Here is a 12,774-nt window from a genome sequence, read left to right as displayed (position 1 = left end):
TACAAAAGAACTGGACCGTTGATTGAGGGAGCAACACCAAGTTGATTTACAAATTTCTTGATCCAAACAGCTTCCTTTGCCGCATCTGATGCAGCAACATACTCTGCTTCGCATACGGAATCGGCTACTGAATGCTGCTTGGAACTTTTCCAGCAGACTGCTCCTCCATTCAGGGTAAACACAAATCCTGACATACTCTTACTGTCATCATGGTCTGACTGAAAACTAGAGTCTGTAAACCCCACAAGTTTTAAGTCAGATTCTCCATAGATTAACCATTGGTCCTTAGTATTTCTTAAATACTTAAGGATGGTTTTCACCACCTTCCAATGGTTCTCACCCGGATCAGACTGATACCTACTCGCTACTGCTAGTGAGTAAGCAACATCCGGTCTTGTACATGTCATGGCGTACATAATAGAACCTACTGTAGAAGCATATGGGATTCTACTCATACGCTCTCTCTCTTCGGAAGTTGTCGGACAATCTTTCTTAGAGAGAGAAATTCCTTGGCCTATCGGAAGATAGCCCTTCTTGGAATTCTCCATGTTGAACCGCTTCAACATAGTGTCGATGTACGTGGATTGGGACAATCCAAGCAACCTCTTAGATCTATCTCTATAGATTTTCATCCCTAGGATGTAGGATGCTTCTCCCAGATCCTTCATGGAGAACTGTGATGACAGCCAAAGTTTCACATTTTGTAATGCAGGAATGTCATTCCCAATTAAGAGAATGTCATCCACATACAACACAAGAAATGTGATCACTGAACCGTTAACCCACTTGTAGACACAAGGTTCTTCTTCGTTCTTAACGAAGCCATATGTTTTGATAGTTTTATCGAAACGTATGTTCCAACTTCGAGAAGCTTGCTTAAGTCCATAAATGGACTTTTGTAGCTTGCATACTTTAGACTCGTCTATGGATGTGAAACCCTCAGGTTGTATCATATACACCTCTTCTTCCAGCTCTCCATTTAGAAAAGCTGTTTTCACATCCATTTGCCAGATTTCATAATCCATATATGCTGCTATAGCTAGCATGATCCGAATAGATTTTAGCATTGCCACAGGAGAAAAAGTCTCGTCATAATCGATACCATAACATTGACGATACCCCTTGGCAACCAGACGGGCTTTATAGGTTTCCACCTTTCCGTCTGCGCCTCTCTTTCTTTTGAAGATTCATTTGCACCCTATGGGTTTTATCCCTTCGGGTGGATCAACTAGTGTCCATACACTATTGATTTCCATGGATTCCATTTCGGATCTCATGGCGTTAAGCCACAACTCAGAGTCGGACCTCTGCATAGCATCCATATAGGTGATCGGATCCTCATTGTTCTCATCGAGCTCAATGGAATCTGCGTCTTGGACCAAGAAACCATAGTATCTATCCATTTGACGCAGTACTCTACCTGATCGCCTTAATGGTGCTTCTACATTGGGCTCCGGGTTTGATCTAATTGAATCCAGTTCTGTGGGTTCAGTAGATTGTGTTAAATCTTTTACCTGTTGAACTTCACTAAGTTCAACCTTAGAGGCAACAATTCCTTCACTAAGGAATTCCCTTTCCAAAAAGGTTGCCTTAAGTCCTACGAACACCTTTTGTTCATTAGGAAGGTAGAAGTAATAACCCCTAGTTTTCTTGGGGTACCCTACAAAATGACACTTATCGGACCTAGGACCAAGTTTGTCAGTTTGAGAACGTTTAACATAAGCCAGACATCCCCAAACCCTAAGGTATGAAAGTGTCGGCTTACGCCCAGTCCATATCTCATATGGAGTCTTCTCAACAGACTTACTTGGAACCTTATTTAGTATTATACACGCAGACTTTAAAGCATAACCCCAAAAAGATACAGGCAGACTAGTAAACCCCATCATGGATCGAACCATGTCTAACAGAGTTCGATTCCTCCTTTCGGATACACCATTGTGCTGAGGTGTTCCTGGAGGGGTCCATTGTGAGAGAATCCCATTCTCCTCTAGATAAGTCAAGAAATCACCGGAAAGGTATTCTCCTCCTCGGTCTGACCGAAGGATCTTAATACTCTTTCCAGTCTGTTTTTCTACTTCATTACGAAATCGTTTGAACATTTCAAATGATTCCGACTTATGCTTCATCAGATAGACATACCCATACCTGGATAGGTCATCTGTGAAGGTTATGAAGTAGGCATAACCACCTTTGGCACTTACGTTCATAGGTCCACATACATCAGTATGTATGAGGCCAAGAACATCGCTAGCTCGTTCACCCTTTCCAGAAAAAGGTGACTTGGTCATCTTACCCAGAAGACAGGATTCACAAGTTGGCAATGATTCACAATCATTGATTTCTAAAATGCCCTGTTGGGCTAACCTGTTTATCCTGTTTTTATTTATGTGACCTAACCGGCAATGCCACAAATAGGCTTCATTGACATTATCTAACTTAGGGCGTTTATTAGAGGTGTACATTACATTCACAGGCAGTGATAAAGTATAAATGCCATATTTCAATTGTCCACGAAAAATTTTAATACCATTCAAAATGATATCACAAAAATTTTCTTTTATTGATAAACAATAACCATTTTTGGCCAAAAGGCCTACAGAGATGACATTCATTAAAAATGTTGGACAATAATGACAATCATCTAATATGACTACTCTAGATTCAAAAACAAGCTGAATGACTCCTAAAGCTAGGACTGGAACTGATCTTCCATCTCCAACGTTCAGGAATCTCTCGTCATTCTTGAATCTTCTACTAACTTGAAGTCCCTGCAACGAATTGCAAATATTAATTGGACTTCCGGTATCCAATACCCAAGTGGTAGAATCATAAATTGAAAAATTACAAGGTGTTATCATATAATTACCTTGTGCAGCAACTGTTTGCTGCTTTTTCTTCTTAGGCCTGTTTGGATCAAGGGACGCTATGTAAGCCAGACAGTTCCGCTTCCAATGACCCATCTTCTTACAGAAGAAGCACTCTGCCTTGCTCTTATCGGCTTTATGCTTCTTAGTCTGGCTGGGCTTAGAGACCCCAGCACGAGCTTTTTGCACCTTCTTCTTCTTTCCTTTCTTAAAGGAAGAAAGTCCTGCAGAAGTCCCACCTACCACATTCACCGTTTCCTTTTTGAGTTGGTGATCCTTCTCATAGGTCTGCAGTAAACCTAGCAAACCATGATAGGATACTTCAGGTTTAGTCATTCTATAATGACTAAGGAAGGTCAGGTAGGACTTGGAAAGTGAGTTCAAAATGGCGTCCTTGCCCAATTGCTCGTGCAAAGGAAAGCCAAGTTTACTTAGGCGATCGATTTGTTCGACCATATACAATACATGATCGGTGACCGATGCCCCTTCCCTCATGCGGGCATTGAATATAGCGCAGGAGGTCTTATGTCGTTCAACATCATCAGGTGTGCCGAAAGACTCCTTCAACATTTGAAGGATTTCCACTGGCTGCGCTTCCTCGAATTTACGACTAAACTCATTATTCATCGAGGCCCTCATGATGCAACGCACTGTAGTGCGATCGTTGTGCCACTTCTGATAAGCGTCTCTGATTGCACGTGGTGCATTGGCTGCAGGTTCCTCAGGTGCAGGATCCGATATCACATACAGGATCCGCTCATGCTCTAATACTATTTTCATCTTTCGATACCAGCTATCGAAGTTAGGTCCATTAAGCTTATCATTGTCTAATAGTGTTCGGAGGGACAATGAGTTAGCCATATCTGAAAAATAAAAGAAAAACCCAACTAATCAGTATATGATTTATTTAATCCTAAAGACTTGGACTTTAGTCAAAAGTTTTCTCCCACTATTTTAATCGAATTAATAGCCTCTACCTTTAATTCGAGGAATTACTTTAATTCCCTAGTGAGTACTAGAATCCGCATAGACTGCATACGGGCCCGAGGAAGGCTCGGCCAACCCATTTGCATCTAAGGGTAGGTCTATTACCAATTGTTTCTCTAACCAATTTCTAGTAATCAATTTTGCCCCAGGTGGTAATCAGTAGGCGGAGGCCTCCACTGAAGATCCTGGTTAGGTCCAACTATTAATGAACTAACTCGATGACACTACCTAATGTATGATCAGGCCCGAGGAAGGCTCGGCCAACCTAATCACAATTAGATAGCTCAAAAAGCTATCATATAACGAAGAATAATTCCAGTATTCAGAGGAACACCAGACGGAAGCGTCCTGCATGTTCAACTGTAATATTGGACCCATTATCATTCACCTTAATGGGAGGCTATGATCTAGTTATCTATATAACTTTATCATTTTAAGGACCTAATAATTTAGAGGATTTTAAATGATATGTAACACTGACCGATAATTCTAAATCCTCCCACTGACTTCACCAAATCATATAGAGGACTAGCTCTTATTGGTCTATTAGACACCTAAATCAGTCACACTGATTTTTCTTAATGGCATGGGTGAGTGCCAAGTCTCAAGGTACCTTAATCAAAACTTGATCGACCAAATTGGCCAGGTAAGAGAGATCATGGGAGGGTTACGCCATTAACCTCTTTCCTAGACACCAACTATGTTGGCCAGGTAAGAGGTAGCCCCAATTAAAAACCATGATCAAATGCCGACTTACCTTAGACACCAATTGGTTTATCAAGTTGATTTAGGTTATCCTTGGGAACTCGGGCTCGACCACTAAGCCACAATCAGATCCAATTGAAATGTTTGGATATGATAAACTACAACTATTGAGTTTGATCATTTTATAAACCTTGATTTAGTCTAGTTCAACTATTGATTAGATTAAATCATGTTTCTTAAGTTAGTCCATTTCAATTTGATTTCATGATTAGGTCTAACCTAGTCAACTAATCTGATTGTGCTAACCCATCCCCAAATCCCATGTTCAAATTTAAATTTTAATTCGAATTTCAAATTTTGAATTTTAAATCTTTATTTGAAATTCAAATTTTAAATTTTAAATTCAACATTTAATTCTTTATTAAATGCATTATGATCATGGATTCAAGGTGTCAATTTATTCCAAATATAAACAATTTATATTTAAATTTTATGGCCATAATAAATTTAAAACTGAAATTTCATAAACATCAATTATGCATAATTTCACAAAAATAAACTATTTATTTTATGATACAAATTAATCTCAATTTTGTGCTAGGACAACCTTTTCACTATAAGGGGTTAACCTTATAGCAGGACAACCTTATAATTCAGCACAAGATTGATATTTTATCAATAAATCTAGATCTAATCTAAATTTAAAAATTAAATCATGCATAATTCTAGATATTATAGGCCAATTCCATCGGCCAACCTGGCTCTGATACCAGTTGAAGGAAACATTTCCCGAGTTGTCCGATAAAATCGAACGCCAGGCATGAAAAATCAGTTTTAATTTTTTTTATTTTATTTATAACAATTATAAATATTAAATTTAACTTTTGTGTAAAATTACCTCAAGGCCGTAGCGGAAGTTGGTCGAGGTAATTTGAATCTGGATCTGGATCTAGATCCCTGAAGGTAGCTCTGCGAGGCCTGGATCTACAAGCCCTCTACTTCGCACGCACGTCAAACTTCGCAAGAAGGTTGGATGATGTTTTTACTCGTGCAAAACAATCTTTTGCAAAAGGACCCTTGGAAGAAAAGAAATCCAGAAAAAGGACGTTCCCTTTTCTCTTTCTTTCTTTCTTCAATTTCTTTTCTCCCGTTTCTTCACAGCACGCACAAGCCACAGATGCCCGTCTCTTGATCCCGATCACAGAGGGAATGGAAGGGAGGAGAGGACACCGGATCTGGGCCGAACTCCAAACCACCAGAGAGAAAGGACTCCTTCCTTTCTCTTCTTCTTCTTCTCCACAGAATCAAATCTCCTTCTCTGTCTGACGTTTTCTTCCCAAGAAAATTTTTTTCTCTCTCTCACCATTCGAGAGGAAACGGTGGCCTACAAATAGGCCAACGCTGAGAGGAGTTAAGAGGCGTAATGGTCCAGCGTTATTGAATTCATTCATTATCAAATATGAATGAATTTGATAACGGTTGTTTCAAAAACAACCATGGAATAAACCAGCGATTAATGCCTATTATTGCCGGATTTCAAAAATCAAACTGGACTGGAATGTTGGCGGTTCAAAACCGCACATTCCGGTCCAGTCGGCCGTCTGGCCGGAGGCCGGTTGGCCGCGCAATCGCCGGTCGGAAAGCTTGCGGACGCGTGAAACAGAGAAGCTCTGTTTCATGCGTCCCAGGTGAGTCGCGGCTCACAAAACAAATGCTAAAGGTCCATGTGAAGGGAGTGGTCCACGGGTCCATGGCATTTATTCACGGTCAGCAACCACACAAAATGGAAAAAGTCAACTTGATACAAATGGGTTAGCCCATTTGATCATAAGTTAGTCTATTTGGTTCTAAACCAAATTTGCAGCCCATTTGAATGAATTTTTGACCCGAAAAAATTCCACATGAGTCTGACTCATAGGAGATTCAATTGGGTCTAGTTTCGGCTCGATCCAAGTCCGACTTAGATCAGAACAAATACGAAATTAAATCCCAATTAAATCATGATCGAGCCCAATTACACTAATTTAGACCCAATCAAATCCAATCTCAACAATTGAGTCCTGATCAAGTTCAATTATATTAATTAAAACTTGATTGACCCGAAATACAGACTTAATTAGTTGTTCATCCATGAAATTTAGCATGTACCTCATGTTCAGTGCTAGCTGAACATAGACAGAGCCAAATTTCAAATGACCCATAATTTAATTCTTAATGAAATTGGGTCAAGACCTTCCTACTCAGCTTGACTAATGTGCGTGACTCCGATAGGTTCGAACACTAAGCCGGTAGTACATGGACTACTCCATGCACTAATCGAGGTGACCATCTAGCAATGATACCCGACGTCCGGATAGGTCAAATATGCAAAGCAACATTCAAGAACCTAGACGTATGGTTGTTGCATAATTCATCCCTATGACCTTCGATGCTCAAGATGACCTCAGAGTGGACTGTCGAACTCTGGATCCGGTCATCCATAGTATATTTCAATTAATCAAATCAAGTGACCATCACTTGGTTTATCCTGGCCAAGGTTTTACTGAATTGAAATACAGCAAGACATCAACTCCTCTAATCTGGAGCGGTCAATCCCATCTTGACTCGTACACAGACTTCGCGAGTACTTGACTGCACCCAGCATCCTTCCGATCCCTGAATTAGAAATTCAGGTCATCCAGTGCCTAAGTACAGTGAGTTGCTTGCAAGTCACCGTGACAGTCTCAGGTCTAAGGGGTACTTATGCCCATACGTTTTACGAGCTAACTCCCGACAGTGGAGTGCTACGCAGGTGAGTCACTATTCAGTGACGATGTACTCCTACATCTCACCTGTATGCCATACAATGTCTCCACACTCCTTGGTTTAAGAGGACAACCAACTAAATGGCACACAACGACCTATACTTGACATAGCTATCGTCCAATTGACAGCTTGTCATTTAGTCGCGAACTGGTTTAAGGACTAAATGATAAAACCTCTTTTATCCACTAAATTAGTCCTAAGGACTTCATCACAATACACAGGAGTTCAATTTGAAGATGCAACACTTGTGATGAATAGAAAATTACCAGAATAAATTTTTATTCATTTTAATAAAATATATATACATAATCCAATTTCTTACAATTAAAAATTGGCTTTGGGACACAATTCCCAACAGAAACTTGATTAAACAATTTGAATATACTTGCAACTAAAGGATGCGCAGATAAAAGTTAAGCAAGCAATTCAATTAGATATTTATCTAAGTAAGTGAGAAATTTAAACAATGAAAGAAAGCATCACAAACACAACAAACATGTAGTGGTTTGGTGCACCCAGCACCTACATCCACTCTTCAAGACCTCTTGGGAATTTCACTATAATCCCTCAGATTATAGCCGGTTGTTTTACAAACTTACAACCTAACTTGTTGTTTTCACGAAATCACAACGAACTCGGTCGGTTTTCACAGGCTCATCAACTAGAACCACTCGATTGTTTTCTCGGGTTCACAATCAAACCCAGTTGGTTTTCTCTGGTTCACCAACCACAACCTTACACCGTTGGTTTTTTCTTTGGCTCACCAACAAACCTTAACCTCTTGATTCAATCCCTTGATTGAATCAAGTTACAAGATATTAGAACAAGAGTTTAAAACAAATACAAGCTTCTTAAACAAGCAGATATAACAATGTAAACAAATAGAGTAAAGAGAAGAAACCCTCAACCAAGTTTTGCAAATGAAGGAACTCGGCTTCTTCTTTACTTGACCCTCTTCTGATTTCGCGCGAGGTAGAGGATCACTGAGACAGCACACAGTTGGAGAGGAAGCTTTGGGATTCACTCGGATGCTCTTCTTCTCTTTTTTTTGCTTTGAATGGCCCTTTTGTGCTTTTGGGAGGTTTCTCTTGAAATCTCTTTCCTATGTGTTTTCTCCCACTTTCTTAACTTCTCTCCTAGCTCTTTTCTTGATTTTATAGCTTTGGATGGCGTGGGAACAAAGATCTAGCCGTTAGAGACAAAAATAGAGCTATTGGAGTTGAGAAAAAACTAGCCGTTATGCCTCCCAGCATGCTCGAGTCGACTCGGCTGAAGCAGGAGTCGACTCGTGAATAGAAGTCTGCCGGCACTGTAGCTGGAAGTCGACTCGAGCACTATAGCGCTGAAAATCAACTCTGTCTTTTTGTCTGTTCTCAGTCGGAGTCGACTCGCAGAGTCCCGGAGTCGACTCGAGCACTGTTCCTTGAAACTACGGAGTGCCAGAGTCGACTCTGAACTTCGAGGAGTTGACTCGAGGACTATTCTTTTGAATCTTTCTTTTAATTTGCTCCTCTAACTTGAATCCGTTGAACTTGAAACTTGGGCCAATGAAGTATAGCTTTCTTTCAACTTTTTGAGAGCTTTTGAGGTCTTCTTCTATTCTTCCAACTTGTTATGTTTCTTGTAAAATAAATATCTTTCTTCTTACAACACAAACATTAGTAATTATACTTCAAGATTTTGTGATCATCAAAATCAATCTTTGGGTCTGCAATCTCCCCCTTTTTGATGATGACAAAACTTGGAGTATATGCAATATAAGATAGATTGTGTTCTAAAACTAATACATAACTAAGTTGCATGAAGTAGAAAACATGCATATTTAAAACATACTTCATGATAATACTTTAGATTTAATCAGCTTAACACAATCAACATATTTCAATCTAAATTGATTTGTATTCAATTCAAAACATAAAGCATTATGAGCATATACTCATACTCAAATATTTCTCCCCCTTTTTGACAACATCGAAAAGGTTGCAAAGTAATGAAACATTAAGCACAAAGTAGCAAATGATACTCAAATATTCCTTTTCCTTAGTGTACTCTGATTTTCAGTCAATACATGTTGAATTATTGCAAGAATATGAATTATATAACTCAAGGCAATAATGTCAGAATAAGATTAATGAGCATTGATCAGAGCCAATTAAGATGATTTCAGAGCAAATTATAATGAGAACACATCGAATGTGATTCCAAAGATAGTTTTCAAATCAAGTGTAGGTGAAACCTTTTACAAGTTAATTCAAGGAGTATCAAGAATGATATTTAAAGAAAGCACGAATGGAAATCCAACCTTCCCTTTTTTGAAAGATCTTTAATAACAAGTATGAAAGCTTGTTTATTTAAGATCTTTTGTCCAATATATTAAGTATTTAGCAACATGAGAGCAATTTAATTATTTTTCAGAGTATAAGATCAAAACTTAAAAAAAAATATAACATCATGTTGGATCATTAATTCTTAATGACTTCAAAGTTCTTATATGATAATAAAAGCATTCGGGCACAAATACCAAAACATGAATTCATGCAATTTATGATATATCTTAGAGCATACATAAAATTCAAAGCTTTGAAAGTTTTTTTAAAGCTCTTTTAAAGACTTTCTTTTATTTCTTTAAAAAGAAGCACATTTTGATACATATAAAAATGAATTGTCACAAAATTGAAGTTCTAAAGAGCAAGCCAATAAGAACTCATTAGTGAATTACAAAATAGATTTTCTAATAAAGACAGATGGAATTCGTATTCAAATAATTTTCAGAACAGCTGATTTGCCGATTAGGTGCATTTTAAAATCTATAGATCTATCATATGTAGCAGCTACTTTTAAATTTGTGTTCACAAGAGATACTCAAGGAAATTCAACACATTATTGTTTTCCTTTTTCATTAAACTAGAGGCTCTTAAGATCAACTGTTTGAATTGCAATTTGGTTCATGATTGATGCATAAAATATATTAACCAAATAGTAAGCCTCAAGGTGTATTATAGAGATTTTCATATTTAAATTTCAGATATTTATATAATGAAGAGTATTAGGATCACTTCTCATTTAGTATTCTTTCTCTCTCCTTTAGTTATGGATTTATGCGATTAAGTTCCATATGATCTCTCCTCCTGAAACAATCTTTATAGAACTCAACTCAAGGCAAGCAATGGCAACACAAAGAGGTTCATCAAAATCAATCCATACAACATTCAAGGAATGCTTCAAGTGAAAGTGACTTTTGAATAAGATACAGAATGCATTTAGATTAAATATCTAAAGCTCTCCCTCAAAAGATGCATTCTTCTATAATCATTCTTTTCTTTTTGTTGAATTTCATATTTTGATGATAAGCGTGAATAAAACTGAAATTCTATGATATCAAGAATGTAGAGTGATCTAGAATTATTCAAAATTTATAGCAATCACTCTTTTTAATCTTTTATAAACAAGTTATGCTTCTTCTTAATCTTTGAGAAAATGTTCTGAAATATTAATCAGAAAGTAATTTATTTGAAGCTCAATTTCTTTCAAAAGCAATTACATTTTCTTTCTTTTAAGAATCATTTGAGTGAGTTGAAATATTTCTAGCTTTAAGATCATTCACTCTTTTAAAAATAGCTTTTTATTTTAGTGATGGAAGCAACAATCATGCAGAAAGGGATATAGAAGATCATTCAGTAAATATTTATAGAATTTAATTTCTTACTCATAAATTCACAGCAATATATACATGAAATACAATGAATCTTTTTAATATCAAAATAAAATAATATATTTAGAAACATTTGTTCGCAATCAAGATCATTGAAAACTACATCATTTAGACCAATTTTAGTACACTTTAAAGATAAGAAATGATATGTTTCAGATGCGCATCGGAGCAATCAACCAAGACAAGAAAATTAATTCTGTTTTTCTTAAGTTAAAAATTTCATTTAGAAATCATATTGTTATTCTCCTGAATGATGCGATCCTTGAAGCATATAATTAAGGTTACAAAGATGCAATGATATGAGCATTTTTAAATTAAGTTTAAGCTTTTATACAAAATTGGATTCTGAATTTCATAAAAAAATTTTAAGAAAGCTTTCAGGATTATAATTTGAGATATGCATCTTCTACATTGTAGCTCATCATAAATTATTAAGATGGAAAACACATATTTCAAACATATTAGAGCACATTCAGAATCTTTGTATTTAATATTGAGTTTCGGTACAAAATGGAGGATATTTTAACAAGTATTACGACATTATGTACCAATGTTAGGCAAGTTGAAAGATAAATTATAATCAATTCATTTTGCCTAATTTGCAAATTCAGATTATCTTTTTTTTTAATTTTTTAGAAGATATTCATTAAAATAGAAGTATCATTTTCTTCTCCTTTTTGTAAATATATTCAACTTTTAGATTTCAAAGGTGATCATGAACGACAAATCTAAAATTTCTTTCAAAAATATTTTTAGAAAAATTCTTATGTAATTTTTCAAATATTCAAGCATTGGAACCGATTTAATAAGAAAAAATTTGGATCAAAAGAGTACAAGAGAAATTCAAAATATCATTGATGAGTATGGAATGCAAGTGAAAACAATTTTCATTAGGCTTTGGAACACAAGTTATTTCGAAGTCAAAGGTGAAGCAAAGACTTGTGTACAAAGTTAAAGCCTATTTCAAATTATGATTATCATAAAAAGAAAAATAAATTTGCTATTGGTAGAAACATATTTCAATCAAATTATTCAAGCATGGAGCATTTCAAATTGAATATTGAAAACATATAATTCAAAGTATGCAAAACATAACAAGCATGTCATGGATCAAAATCAATTCTTTTCAAATAAACTTTCCTTATATAATTATGCACTGATTTCATCCTTAAGGTGTGTTTTCAAGTGATTAAAACTTGACTTGATTTTTCTTATATACTTTCATTTACATTGTCATTCATTTCCTCATTTTTTTTGAATTTCTTTCCTTAACCAATTAATGAACATTTTGATTTTGTTTTTCGTTTTTACTTTCTTATACTCTATACTCTATTTTCTCCCTATCCGGTGGAGTTGGAAGGGGCACGAGGTACTACCACTAGCCTCCCTCTTGTGCCATCCCTAATATACCCTACACCAAATAGTTGGGTCAAATAGTGCCGGGTACTACCACTAGCCTCCCCATTGGCACCATCCATATGATAAGCAATATAGAAAGGTTAAAATGTTCACTTCAAACTCCCCCTATTTAAGTATAATTAATTACGAATTTTATCCCTTCTAAAAGAATGCTCACACAAGTCTCACAAATGTGCCGAATATATTATGCTTGTTTTGCTTTTTCTTAAGATTGGAGTATTTGCCTTAGATTTTACTTTCCTTGAATAATGTTTATTTTCTTTTTTTTATCTCTCTTTC

The sequence above is a fragment of the Phoenix dactylifera genome, unplaced genomic scaffold (genome assembly GCF_009389715.1).
Source record: "Phoenix dactylifera cultivar Barhee BC4 unplaced genomic scaffold, palm_55x_up_171113_PBpolish2nd_filt_p 001283F, whole genome shotgun sequence".
NCBI classification, from domain to species: Eukaryota; Viridiplantae; Streptophyta; class Magnoliopsida; order Arecales; family Arecaceae; genus Phoenix; species Phoenix dactylifera.
This window is presented reverse-complemented; position numbering follows the sequence as displayed.